Raw genomic sequence first — 14,004 nt, forward strand, 5'->3', positions numbered from 1 at the left:
ATACAAGGGGACTTCATTGTCATAATAAACCAATCCCTTCAGAAAAACGAACTTGGATGTATTTTCTGTATGTTGGTATCAAGGATGTTTACCTCTCTCACCCCCCTCCCCCCCATACATATTGTTTATCTAAAAACAGAAAATGGAATCAGTGTGATCGTTCTGAAAAAAAGATAAACGTAGCTTATCATTTAAAAAGGACTGGAAAAGTTTAGGTCAAACAAAAAAGCTTTGTTTTTTTTGTTTTTTTACATTTGGATCCTAGAATAATGTTTTACAAGGGATCTGTTACTTTTTTTCTTTTTTGTACTTTATTTTTCCAAAAGTAAATCACCAATGTGACAAAACGAAAAGACATACGTAAAGCATACTATAAAAACAAAACAATCAAACAAACCAGTAACATCAAAACACATGTATGTACATGTGGTATGTAAACCATCCCACTTAAAAAAAATAAAATAACACTAGTATATAAATAAGCAACAACAAATAAACAAACAAACAAACATACAAGACAAAACAAAAACCCTGCTGCCCATGGTACGACCCCCGGTTCCACAACTGGGACCGATAACTTAAGTTCAAGTAGATACAGTATGAAGCAAGGCAGTAAAAATTCATGTTAGATAAACAGTCAAATTAAAAAATGTCTTAGACATAATACATGATTCATTCATACATAATTCATTGTGAAAACATATTTAGAAATACAAGAAATACTAGCAATAAAAAAGTAACTGATAGTCGACTGTTTACAAAACATAGCAACGACAATGACATCAAAATAAATAAGTATATATACATAAAAAGTGTTTTCCCTGTGTTTGGTTGTTGACTTCTCTCGATATATATAAACAATCTATTTACTGGGCGTACATTTAAACAAGACAATACTTTTTTTTTTGTCTGTTTTTATTAAGTTGTGGTGCATCATCTTTATGACTTTTCACCCCTACTTTCTACATAGCTCTCCCATTTGAGCCACGACAAGTGGCTCATTTCATGAAGGGATCTGTTACTTACATATAAAAATATTTAGTACTTTTTAGAATGTAAATACCTCACTTCTGTACGATGTAAAAACTCAAATGTACATTTTCTAGTCATTTATTTGTGTGTGTTGTTTTGTCTTTCTTTCAAGTATCCTGACACATCTCAATCCATGTATCCAAGTCCAAGTCATCTAAATAAAGAAGCACATTTTTATGGCTAAAATAAATATTTGAAGAAATTGTGCACCAACATTTTATCAGCCTATTGCCTGGATTACATTTGTGTTCTGTTAAAAAACATACACAAAAATATAGTTAAATTCAATATTGATGTAACTGTCCAAATAAAATCTCAATTATTTTTCTGAAAACTTGTATGTGCCAGACTGAAATATTAAGGATTCAAAACCTTCACCAACAAAGGATTGATAATATAACTTGTAGCACTATTCAGGATAATGGTAATAAATGACATCCTCTTGAAACCAAACACTAAGGTCAAATAAAGTTCTAATGTTGTCTGATTCAATCATTGACCAGAGGCTACCTGCAGACCTGGTGATAGTGCATTATTTATTGCCCCCGTGGCACCTTCAATTACCCGGGCTATAGCTTACACTTCCTGGCAAAGTGAAAGCAGCAAGAGACAATGAGCTCAAGAGTGAATGAAAAAGATTGTCAGCTTCAAAGAGCCTGCCTCATGATACCTGTCTCCATGTGGACAGTTTGTTAAGAAGTATTAAGCAAAATGAAGTCTATGATCCCTAATGTTCAAAGAGCAGAGCCCGCTCACCAGGCTGCCCATTCTTCATCAAACACCTGGTTACTCACAGAAAAGACTTCCTCTGGGCTCTCATGTTTCTTTAGCCCTTTTGCTCTTTTCTCTGCCTCCCTGACACACTCAAAGAAACATGCTGCAAAGTTTTAACAGTGGACTTTATGACCACAGTTAACAGTGGACTTTATGATTCGCAGGCCTTTTATGAGAAAAAAACGTGACAAGAAGACCAGCGTTTCTTCATCAAGATCATTGAATGCATCGAGATAAGTTCTAAGTAATTTTCCATAAAAATAAACTATTAAAATAAATAAAGATAAGAGAAAAGATATGCTGATATATTACAAACTCTTCCACAGACTAATTACAGTGGAATGATGGTCAACATATTTTGCAGATGTGATCACCCATCATAAGCATCATATGTCTTGCTAATAGTGAATAAATTAAATAAAAAAATATGCACTCCTCTGAATTGAACTTGCTCCAAAGCTTTCTAAAAGTAGATGTTGCAATATGTTTTTTTCTAAATCTATACCATGTGACACAGCTGTTGACTGCAGTGTGGTTTTATTACCACTGGAGGTCACTGTCAATCTGTCATAAACTTCTGTGAGGCTGAAATAGATATAAATGGAATGTCTACATTTAATGACACTGTCCATGCCAAGCACAGCTAAACAAAAATGCAACAACCCCAAAGTGGAAACATAATCCACATACATAAAATACCAAAAGGAATGTGAGGTCCGTTATAAAATAAGGCATTTAATTCAGGGTTAATTCAATTTGATGCACATTATCAGAAAAATGTGATACAGAAACGATCTCCAAGAAATGTCAACATAAAATAATAAGATTAACAAATATAAGTCACATACTGTTTCCTCAATACAGCACTCATTTATTTAAAGCTCCCCTTAAAACTGTTTATCAAGCCACATTTTAACAGAAGTTACTGGAATGCTAAGTTACAGTGTCAAGGTTGCATTATGCTGCAAAAGGATTCTGAGTATATTATATGGGCATTTAATACCTTATTATCTTCTGCTGATCTTATCCGTTATTAATGTCTGAATTAAAGCTCCTGTGAGCACATGGTAACACACTCTGTGCTGCTGTTTCTGACAAACAGCAAGCAGCCATACTTACCACATAATATAAGACACATGAATACATTGAAAGACATAAAAATAACACTTTCCATTTTTTTACTTTTTTTTTACCAACTTTGGGACATGATGAGTAAAAGAGAGGGACTCATCAGTTAAAATACCAAGATATCGGAAAGTAAAAAAAAAAACAGGCTCACTTCAGTGGCTTAGATTTAGCATTTGAAAACAGCACGATTCTTTTAACAAACACGTCACTCACCTTGAACCTTTGCCTGGGTTAATGTAAAAAAAAAGGCTGTTTCACCAGAGTGCTGTGAATCCTTTCGTCTGAAACATATACCTGGTACCTGGTGATACAGTCATTAAAAATAACAATATAGGAATAATCAATCTTTTACACTGATGGTCTCTTTTGCTGCTGCAGTTCATATACATGCATCAGTATACATTTCAGTCTGTTTCATAACCAGCTTTAAAGTCTTCACAGGAGCATTAAAGAAAGGCTGCTGCTATCAGATTGAAAAATGCAATCTTCCAGTGACGTGAAATAACTTTTCATTCCGGTTCATCTGCACTTCAATTTATAAAAAATAAACTCAAGCAGTCATGGTGCAGCCCAATGGGCACAGTTAAGTTACAACCTCATTCTTTCAGCTTTATAGTGTGTCTTGTGTCATACAAAAATGTGTATCGTCACTGCACCAGACAGCACACAGACAATGTCTGTTATTCCAATTCATGTCCCCTCCAGTAGTGGAGTGTGAAACATCAACAAGGTCCATCTCAGTCCTATGTGCAATATGTGGTCTGCATGGTTCAAACTGTAGCCTGTATTATGTACCTGTTCCGATGTGTTCTTATATAAAACAACATCATTTATCCTGTGTTTGTGGTACTATGCTCTCCACCACTCTGCTTAGGCATGACTGGATCCCAGAGTTAACGTCCATCACCCTGAATGAGAAAATGAAAGCACAACGAGGCTGTAGGCTGATCCTGAGTCCTGCAGAAAATCAGCTAACTTTCAGAAACACTTGTAAGACTTTGCTTTTGGGATATCCTTTATTTTTTGTATTGGGAGTCGGGTATAAGGTAAATCATAATATCAACCCCTTTGGATACCTATGCATCAATTGATGTCCCTTAACAACCATAAAATGTTTTCATATAAAGGAGTCATTGAGTTGTTTCCAGGCTTTACACAGTCCTTTGCTCTGCTTAGTAAGCCAATGAGTGACCTGAGGCAGTGCATCCAGGGAGGTTTGGCCTGAAGGAGGAGGACCTGTGTGTCAAAGGACAGAGGTCAGGAGGTGGAATGTGACGGCCAGTTGTAATCTAATGACAAGGGAAATGAATTTGATATAGGTACATTTATTCACTATCAATTGATTATTTTCAAACTGCACCTTTTATCAACCTTACTTAAAACCTGGTTCATTGGATTACAGTAAGTTTGAAAAGCACAGCATTCTTGAATTGTGATTCTCAAAATGTATCTGCTGATAACACAATAGACATGGATAAATAATCCCCTTGAAACACTTTATACAGTGCAGACAAAGAACTTTTTTTTCCAACAGAAAGTATGATTTCAATCATATGTTGGCAAACAAATGAGAGTTTGGAAGAATAAGAATGTGTTTTACAGGATGCAATTAATTCAGACCTATTGTTTCAGCCACTGTTTTCTGTTTTCTTGATGGCCACTGTTACAGCCATCAAGAGGGACAGTTTGATTCTTAACAGCTAAATAAGGGAATGGTCACTTTAAAGCATAATGTTAAAAGAGCAGAATGATATATTCATTTGTAAGTCGTTAATTATGTGGCACAATGTGTGTCTTGAAATGCATGTTTGTGGTGGCAGGGTGACAGGCGGTAGATTTAGGGTGACACTGGCTAAATGTTTGCAGATGAGGGCTCCCAATATTTAATCACCATGGTAAGAAGGGTCACCGGGGTATAGGCCAAGAAGCCTGAGGCACTGTGGGTAGTAATGGGGCGAGACATTTACCTCAGAATCAACCATTTGTGGTTATATGAGTGTGTGCGTGAGGTTTCTGTGTTTGTGTGCGCCCTCAATTGTCCCCTGACTGCTCGCCTGAGGGGAAAGTGTGTTTGGCCGCGCTGCCCCTCCAAACTCCACTTAACACAACCTTCTCCCCCCTGACCTCCACACAATCCACAGGAGGAGGAGAGCTGACACTTCCTGGTGCACAAGGATCATGTCACTCTGGTGATGTGTGCTCGTCCCTGTGGTCGGATACGACACACGCTGGATAGTTTAGTGTCCGTGTGGGGAACATATTTGGAGGGGAAAACACAGGGATGACATTGCACTAAGACAAAATAACAAGCCCTATAGCAAACTCAGCAATCAGCTCACAGTTCTGCAAGTCAGAAGAATGTTGCACACTAACCGCATTAAAAAGTGAGTGAAAGTAGGAGGAAGAAGAAGAAAAGGAGAGAGATAAGAAGGTCAAGATGTTTTTTAAATGCATTACAGAGCATCTTGTTAAAGTAACTTGTTTATTCATGTCAGGCTTTGAGGTTCAGCATTTTGCTACAAGATGACATAACATGCAAACAGAAGAAACTCAGGATCATAATCAAAACAGCTCTGCCAACTGAGCTACAGCCAATTCTAAATTACAGGTTCCAGCAATGTAATCATGGGCATAATTCTTTCACAAATTAGTTTGTGATTGGCAAAAAAAACAACGTGAAGCCCCGCCTTGAGTCAGACCCAAAATCTTTTAGGATGAGTTCAAAACATGGCAGACTACACTATGTGTTTGCACAATGGTCAAAAACCTTTAAAACCTTTGCATACCAATATTTTTCTCACGTTTAATCAAAGTATGGTATTAGGCTGTTTCCATTATTTGCAGTTCATGTGGGGTTACCTATGCAAACCATTCAAATCCAAAGCATGTTCTTTAAAGTCTCTATGTGGTGTTCACATTACAAATTGAAGCACTGACATGTCTGAAAAATAACCCAAGAGATCCAAGAAGCCTTTAAATCCAAGGCTAAAGAACTATTTGTTGTAGAAATATTTCAGACATCAACTAAAACATCTTATCTCATCTTACATATAAATCTATCAGGTTGACAATACATGTCAAACACTTTGAGAACTGTAATGACCTGAGGTGCAGCCACCATGAATTGAAAATAACTCTTGTGTCTATTTGTATTCAACCAGAAATGAGAAATCTTTGTAATAATGATTGCGATGAGGAATTCCTTCAATTTTAAATTAAGAGTTGAAAAAAGTCTGCTGAGCAAGTAAAAAGCTAACAATTACGGTACTTACAAAAGCTTTTGCAAGTCTCAGTTTCATCTCAGTGGTCCCATTTGAGTCAAGTTAAAGGAGCTACATTTGCAATGTGTAAATGAAGACCTGCTGTTTAACTCCAACAGTTATTCACTTGACAAAATCTTTTTAATGGTTATTATTCATTTCTAAAAATACCATAATCTGTTTTGATTCCTGTTCTGACAGATGGATTTGTAACACAGAGTAAAGTTTGTGGTGAGGTCTCTGGGAGGAGGTTTTACAGTGTTAATCACCCACATTTTGTGTTAAACTTTTTTTTGTTCATTCTATTCTCGAACCCGCAAAAAATGTTTTTTTTTATTCTCCCCCTCAGCTTTGTCCCTGTTGAGTTTATACAGTAAAATAATACAGCTGTGTAGAGATAAGAAAGATCTATTTTCAATTTTCAAAAGAGTTTAAATAAACCTGCTTTTCATCCATTTAGGAAATTCCACAAAAGCGGTGTGGGGATACTGAGGGCAGGAATACCGCAAGTCTTCAGGGAATACCACAGGAGAATATTTCCCGGAATTTTGGGGGCCTGTGCAACCACAGCGACTGCTCGTTTTGAGCCTGAAAGCTGCTCATTTTGAGATAACGCAGGTAGCAGAGCGTTTTGTCTCCTTGACTGTTCCTCTCTGGAGGACTTGAAATGAAAACAATTAATGGAGAAAGAAGATGAGGAGGTGGGAGAGGGAGGAGGTGGAACATATAGGAGAGGGGAGAAGGTGCATTTTTCAAATGGTGAATAATTTGTCTGCCCTGACATGATGCTGTGCAGGACCACTTCCTGTGGCTCAGGTTTCAGTGTGTGAGTGTAAATGTGCGGCGGGGGGAGGGTCCACTTCCTGCACCTACTCCTGATTTCTGGGGGCCTTGCTTTTTTGTGGAAAATTTGGAAAGAAGATGCTGTGGGAGCAGCTCTTTGTAAAGTATCATATTTGAAAGATTGATTTTGGATATTGAGATTTGTTTGAGTGTAGTGACTGTAAATATGACATTTTACTCAAATACATGTTCTAAATGTAATAGTGTAACATGATAAAACAGTTTAAACATTTTAAAGGATGAAGATTTAAATCAATGACTGCATATTAAGGCAGATGCCTGGAATTGTAAGCCAAAAGATTTAGAGCTCCCCCTGCTGACTGGCTGCAGTATAGTTCATAAACCCCGCCTCCTCCGTGTTAACAAAACATGGGTCAAACTACAAAACTAAAATAAACGTCAAATTCATTTTTCTCAAGCCTGCATTCTGTTGTGATACTTACCATGCTGGTTTATATCCAAGTGCTAATTTTTCCGAGTAGCTTTGTTTTAATTAGTTATTTGATGCAAAAAAAACAAAGCAGAAGTAACGTCTTGTCAGCTCTGTTGATCTCCTGCAATATTATCTGCTGGCTTAGCAGAGCAGAGGAGGAAAGGAAAAAAAATGAAACATTACAGTCATTGCACTTTCCATAAATATAGGTGTCTGCAAAAATCTGTTTTTCTATGGACTGTATACCAACCTCTGGAATCAGACATTTTATCAATTTTAATGGTGCTTTAGTTCAGCACCCATCGTGGGAGTATTTTTGCTTTACCTTTTTACAGGGCAGGAGAGATGCATTGTCCATATTAATATTCCATCAATGCATCTTTTTTTTCTTGTTCAACCCGTATTATTTCAGTTGTCCGACATAGTTTTGTGTTACTGTCATTCATGTTGTGTGGCCTTAGGAAGTGGAGTATGAGAAGTTCTAGGCTAAACATCCTTCTTCAGACATTATGCTCCCCTCCCTTTAAATTAACCATTAAATAGCAGTTAATATCCCTGTGGTGTTTCTGCTAATCATCTCTGGTGGTTGTGTTATTGGTTTAAACCTGTGTGTATGTGTGTGTGTGTGTGTGTGTGTGTGTGTGTGTGTGTGTGTGTGTGTGTGCGTGTGTGTGTGTGTGTGTGTGTGTGTGTGTGTGTCTGTGTGAGTGCAGCTTGGGGCTCAGCTGTGTCTGCTTTGAGGTTTCTGTGGCTGCAGGTAGCGGACCTGTTCACTTAAAAACTGTACCTCTAATGCACTCCAGATGATTCAACTATTTATAACTCTCTCTCTCTCTCTCTCATGCACACACACACACACACACACACACACACACACACACACACACACACACACACACACACACACACACACACGTCCACACACACTTGAACACACGAACATACCCACACCTTCAAACTCCTCTGCCCTGTTGTAATCCTGGCGCCTGTTTTTTACTATGCTATCATTTCTTAAGACTAGTTTTGTACATGAACACACACACCCAAAACACACTTTTTTCTTCTGCTTTCTCACCCTCTCTTAGCTTATGTGTCCTTCCTGTCATTTATACGCACTTTTGGTCTCGAGAAGACCTTTTGCCTCTTTTTTAAATCAGGGGTGTTACTTCACTTTTCCTCTCAGCTCGGTCTGTGCCATGACTCAAGTTGTGTGTGCAAGTATTTGTGTGTGTGACTTTTGAAAGTTGGCACTAACTCTCACAAACCAACCAGGGGAAGAGAATTATTGGGCATTTAGGCCCTTTTTACAGGAGCTGGAAAAAAAACCTCCAAATGGTTCATGTGACACCAAACTGCCAGACTTATAAAATCACACAACCAACACCTTCTGAGAGAGACACACAGACAGAAAAACAACAGCCAGAAAAGAAAATATAAAGCTCTAATATTAAACTTTTCTCTGAGGAAAGAAAAAAAACAGACACTCATAAAAAACTGCTGACATGCGATAATCTCTGCATCAGCAAGACTTTGTTTTCTTTTAGTCACAGTATCTTTCTCTTTGTCTGGGCAGGATATTTCTTCTTTTTTTTTCTAAACACACATTTGGCAAATGCCATCTAGCACATAGTGAGACATGATGAGTGTTTATGTGTTTGTGTGGAGGTAAGCAAAAGGGGAGAAAGGGAGGGGAGTTTGAAGAAGAGGAGGAAATGAGAGAGGGGGAAATATTAAACAAAGAAAAGGAGATTGTACGATAAGGAGAGAATGAAAAGAAGAGGAGGAGGTATTTGAGAGAAAGAGAGGTGGAAAAGGAGTGTTACCACCAAAGCAAAGAGAGCAAACCAGGGAGGGAGAGATAAAGAAGGTGGAGACTGAAAAAGACAGAGAGAGAGAGAGAAAGACCACCCTACCAGAGGGAAGGCTGCAGATTTCAACGTCTTTTTCTCTCCCAGCACAGCTCCCCTCAGAGAGGCTGGATTTGTTCCTGCTGCCAAGTCATCCTTCACTTTACCCCTGTGTGTGTGTGTGTGTGTGTGTGTGTGTGTGTGTGTGTGTGTGTGTGTGTGTGTGTGTGTGTGTGTGTGTGTGTGTGTGTGTGTGTGTGTGTGTGTGTGTGTGTGTGAGTGTGTGTGCATGCTGGCTCATTACAAAGGCCCTCAGAACGCCAGTAAACTATGGCTGTGCTCTGGTTATTACTTTCGAAAGAGAAAAGCTTGGAAACTTTATATAATTCAGGATGATGCAACACACTGCAGAATTTGGACAAACTTTTAACACAACAAGGAAACATACATATCTCCTGTTTAAAGCCACACTCCGTCAGTGTGAATAGACCTATGTTCACTCAAACAATGGCGTCTTTTTGTGGATAATACACAAGGTGTGTTGTGCGTGACGTTGTGTTATTTCTTTCTGATAATCCACAGATAAGAGGCCAGTGTGGTTTTCAGAAGTAAACACTGAGAAAAAGCCCCTTCAAATCCATCAAAAGACCCCTAATGTTCCCCGTTTTAAGCCGGATTCAGACATTCAAACATCTCAAATCCAATATAGGACCCTGGTGTAGTTTTGAGGTAAATTAAGTTAGGAGAAAGAGCCTGTGTTTTTGAATGAGCTGTGCTGCTCTTTGATAAAAGCGTGCATGTTTATGTTCGTAAAACGGGGGTCACTGTGATATTGTCTGGTATGTGGAGAGTTATAAGAGGCTTGTGCTTAACTCAATCTGCTAGATAAACAGCCCTGAAGCAGGAGCGAGGCTGAGAGGATTCGTATAAGTTTGCTCCCTCCTTCCTGCCCTCTTTTCTCCAGCTCTCCTCTTTTTTTCTCACTTTGTTTTAGACTCCTCTCAAATCTTACCCTTTCACAATCCACAGTCCATTGCTCTTTTCTCCTCAGTAAAACAATCTGAATCTGATAAGTGCGACAGTGAGCTGAGAGCTTACTTTGTGGAGGTGAACACGATGGCTTGTGGTCCTGCTGGGGGTCGCTGTGGTCCGGGGATGGAGTCAGTTTGAGAGGTCAAAGGCCAGGACTGATGGATGCAGTTGGCATCGTCCTCAGGGAGTGTGTGTCGGTGTGTGTGTGTGAGCTCATTATGTTATTGCGCAGCTGGGGCAGTTTTTGTCCTGACTTCCTTTCTGTCACTCTTATTGCTTCCTGATTGCTTTAACAAAGCTACAAAGAGGTACTCTCTTTCAAAATACTTGCAACACTCTCAAACTTTTTACTAATTATCTAAATTATTAAGCAGGACAAAGATTTGAATCATCAGGATAAGGTGCATTTAGGTATGTCACTAAATATTATTCACAAGTTACACATAAAAAAGTTAAACAACAAATATAAAATGGATATATCTTGAATTGGCAATTGGTTTGTTAACTGTTAATGCAGCTGTTTTGACTTTTTGCAGCACGCTCTGTTATCTGCAGCGTGTTTCTGACATTGCATTTGTTTTAGACTTTTGCATTTGTTTTGGAATGTGCATGGCTTCTAAATGTGCAGCCTATTAGCCCTTTTGGAAATCTTTGGACCATTGCAGTGTGATTGCCCCTGCCGGTCACCATAGTAATGATCTATAAACTAATCACATACAGTCAGGATGAACAGATAATTTGTCCATGCACACAAGTCAAACCCAAGCGGAAACCTCCAGTTTAAGACGAAAGGCATGGCAAAAAAACAGGGAACCCCCATTAATACCCATATTAAAATATCATCTTTTAGAGCAGAAATAAATGTGTTCACAGCCTGGTTTAAAAAAAAAAGATTTTGGTCTCAACAGCTCTTTCCTAATTGGTTAAAAAAAAAATGATACGGGGGTAATTTCTTAAGGAAGTACCTGTTTTTATTACATTATGGCTAAGAGAAATGCCTACATTTGTATATTTTGAGGCATGTCTGAGTGGACTATATCAAGTGGGTGCAAGCTGTTTGCCAGGAGGCTGAAGGCTGGCCTCACCTCTACCTCGTTGCCTGTTACTAGATTAAAAGTTAGGTAGAATCAGCAATTCCAATATGGCGACCTCGATCGTTTGCCTTCGTAATGCCATTTCAGAAACCAACGACACCACTGAGACTATGTCCATGTTTTATTTAGTGTGTGGTGAAAGCAGGGATAACCTGACGTCACCATTTGGGTTAGTTTTGTGATTTTGGAGAGTTACTTCCAGACCAAACCGATCAGTATGATTCCAGAGGCTCTTGACTAAAAGTAGCTAAACTTTATGTGTAAATCTGGATGCAAGATGACAGAACCAAACCTCAAAATGCTGAACCTTTTTTGTATTAAATACACAGTAAATAGGAAACAGTATTAAAGGCATCTATTTTTTTTCTTCAAAGAATAGAATCATCAGCTAAGCATCAAGTTTTTTAGTTTTTGAATAAATAACTTCTATAAAGGTTTTATGAAAAACATTAAACATTAAACAGTAGAAAACTCCACAAAAAAAACTTTAATTTTCATTTGCTTAAAACCTCTGCAGCATTTTGAAATGCAATGATCTGTACTCCGTGTTTATCTTTTCTGCAGAGCAGTATTACATTTTAATTCAGAGCATGTCCTCTGGTATGATTTTTCATGATTTGAGATGTGATATTTAAGAGCAGTAAAGCAATAATTATGAAGAGGTTATAAAACAAAGAACATATACACACACTTACACTCACAAACTGACTGCTTCGACTTGTGATGAAACACAACTAATTCACTCTAAGGGAAACCAGACTAACAGACTGATAATTCAAATCTCTTTCCCTGTCTTTCCTCTATAGACATGCGCACGGATGTGTGTATGTGTGTGTGTGTGTCTGTGTTTGTGATAAACTTCCTCTCCACTCCTGTCTCCTTGTGGTGTCAATGGTTAATGTAAACCAGGTCTTGTTACCCCATAATGGGAAACTTCAGAGGGAGATGGAAGTGAGGGAGACACAAAGCTGAAAGAAGTGAAGGCAGAGGAAAGACAGGTAGGATTTTGCTGCACCAAACAGACAAACAAACAAGAGTGTCAGCTCTTTGGAGTTAAAGCTTTACAAAGATTTATAACAAAGCACACACAGACCTGCACCTTTGACTTTTAGATCGCTTAAAGGCCTGTGAGCGCAAAGCAAGTAGATATAAAGAGTGATTAATGAGTGCGTGTGTGGGTCATCAAAGAGTCTGTCATAGCCTACTTAAATCCAGAAAACCAGATGCCTTCACACTGATAACAAGCGCTCATCCCATTACCTTCAAACATCAAAAGGCGGGGGACAGGAGGTGAGGAGCAGGAGCCCTCTTACCCCCTCTTTCTCTTTCTCCTCAGAGGAATGTATTTCCCTGTTTGGTAGGCGTGAGAAATCTTCCTATGTGTGTGTATAACCTACGTGTATGTGTGTGTGAGAGAGGTGACATTCCTGTGTGTCAGAGCAACAGCCTCAAGTTTAAGAAAACATGGCCACGGTGATCTGAGGGTGGGAATCGATTCCCCCCGGTCGAATGGCGAGGGCCAAGGGGTCAGAGCTGATGGCTTTACCTTCCACACGCACACCCGTGACGCAAAAACACGGTAACACTGCCATATTCTCCCTCAACAATCCTACAGAGAGACTAAGAACACAATATGAGGTGTTTGCATTGACCTCGGTATCTTTCATCTACAGCGTGATACGTCCAACTCATACAATACTGAAATAGCCGACTGCTCTATAGGAAATTCAAAGGATTTCACTGTGAGAAAGAACTATATCTATCCAGTGCCAAATCGCAGCAGAAGCAATCTCAAGACCCTTTACAAAAAAGAGCAGTTCAAGGCAGTTCTCTTAATACTATTATTTACACAGACCCTAATCCACAATAAGCAACCTGGTAAAGGTGACAAGGAAAAACTTCCTTATAAAAGGAAGAAACCTCGAGCAGAAATATCATAGGTGGAAAGTGATTTGTGACAACCATCTGGGCCAAGAAAGTGGGAAGGAAACAGACGTAAAGAAGTCCTCTTGAAGTGGACATTTAGAGGCATATAAGCATAGATAACTAGTGAAGTCAAAACTAGGATCTCCAATTTAGTCATGCTACAATCTAGTCCTACACTTCCTGAATACATCTCAGGACCTATTTTAGTATAGAAAATATGCCTTCTATTTGCTTGCCATTTCATTTCTACAGGTATTCTGAACAGATGGATGCTTTAAAGTGTTTTGATTTTGCTCAAGAATACTCTATTATGCAGGGAGATACTTAGATACCTTAATGGGCATCTTAGATGGAGAGAATTTCCATCTACACAAACCTGAATTCTTCAAATAATGGTGTAATTGTTCTTTCATGATTATCTACTCGTTTTTTCTCAGAATTGAAGACTGTTGTCATAGGCTCTCCAGTTTGCATTATGACCTTTATCCACTCTATCTTATCTGTCAAAGCTCCTGGGTGTAGCTGCTGTAGCACCTGCAGGAGACCCCCATGCTGACCTGTGGCTTCACAGGACATCTGGGAATATCGTGCATGCCTCCCACTGCTCCACATTCACCGCTTTAAAACAGACCACC

This window comes from Labrus bergylta, chromosome 19, assembly GCF_963930695.1.
Source record: "Labrus bergylta chromosome 19, fLabBer1.1, whole genome shotgun sequence".
In the NCBI taxonomy this organism is placed as follows: Eukaryota; Metazoa; Chordata; class Actinopteri; order Labriformes; family Labridae; genus Labrus; species Labrus bergylta.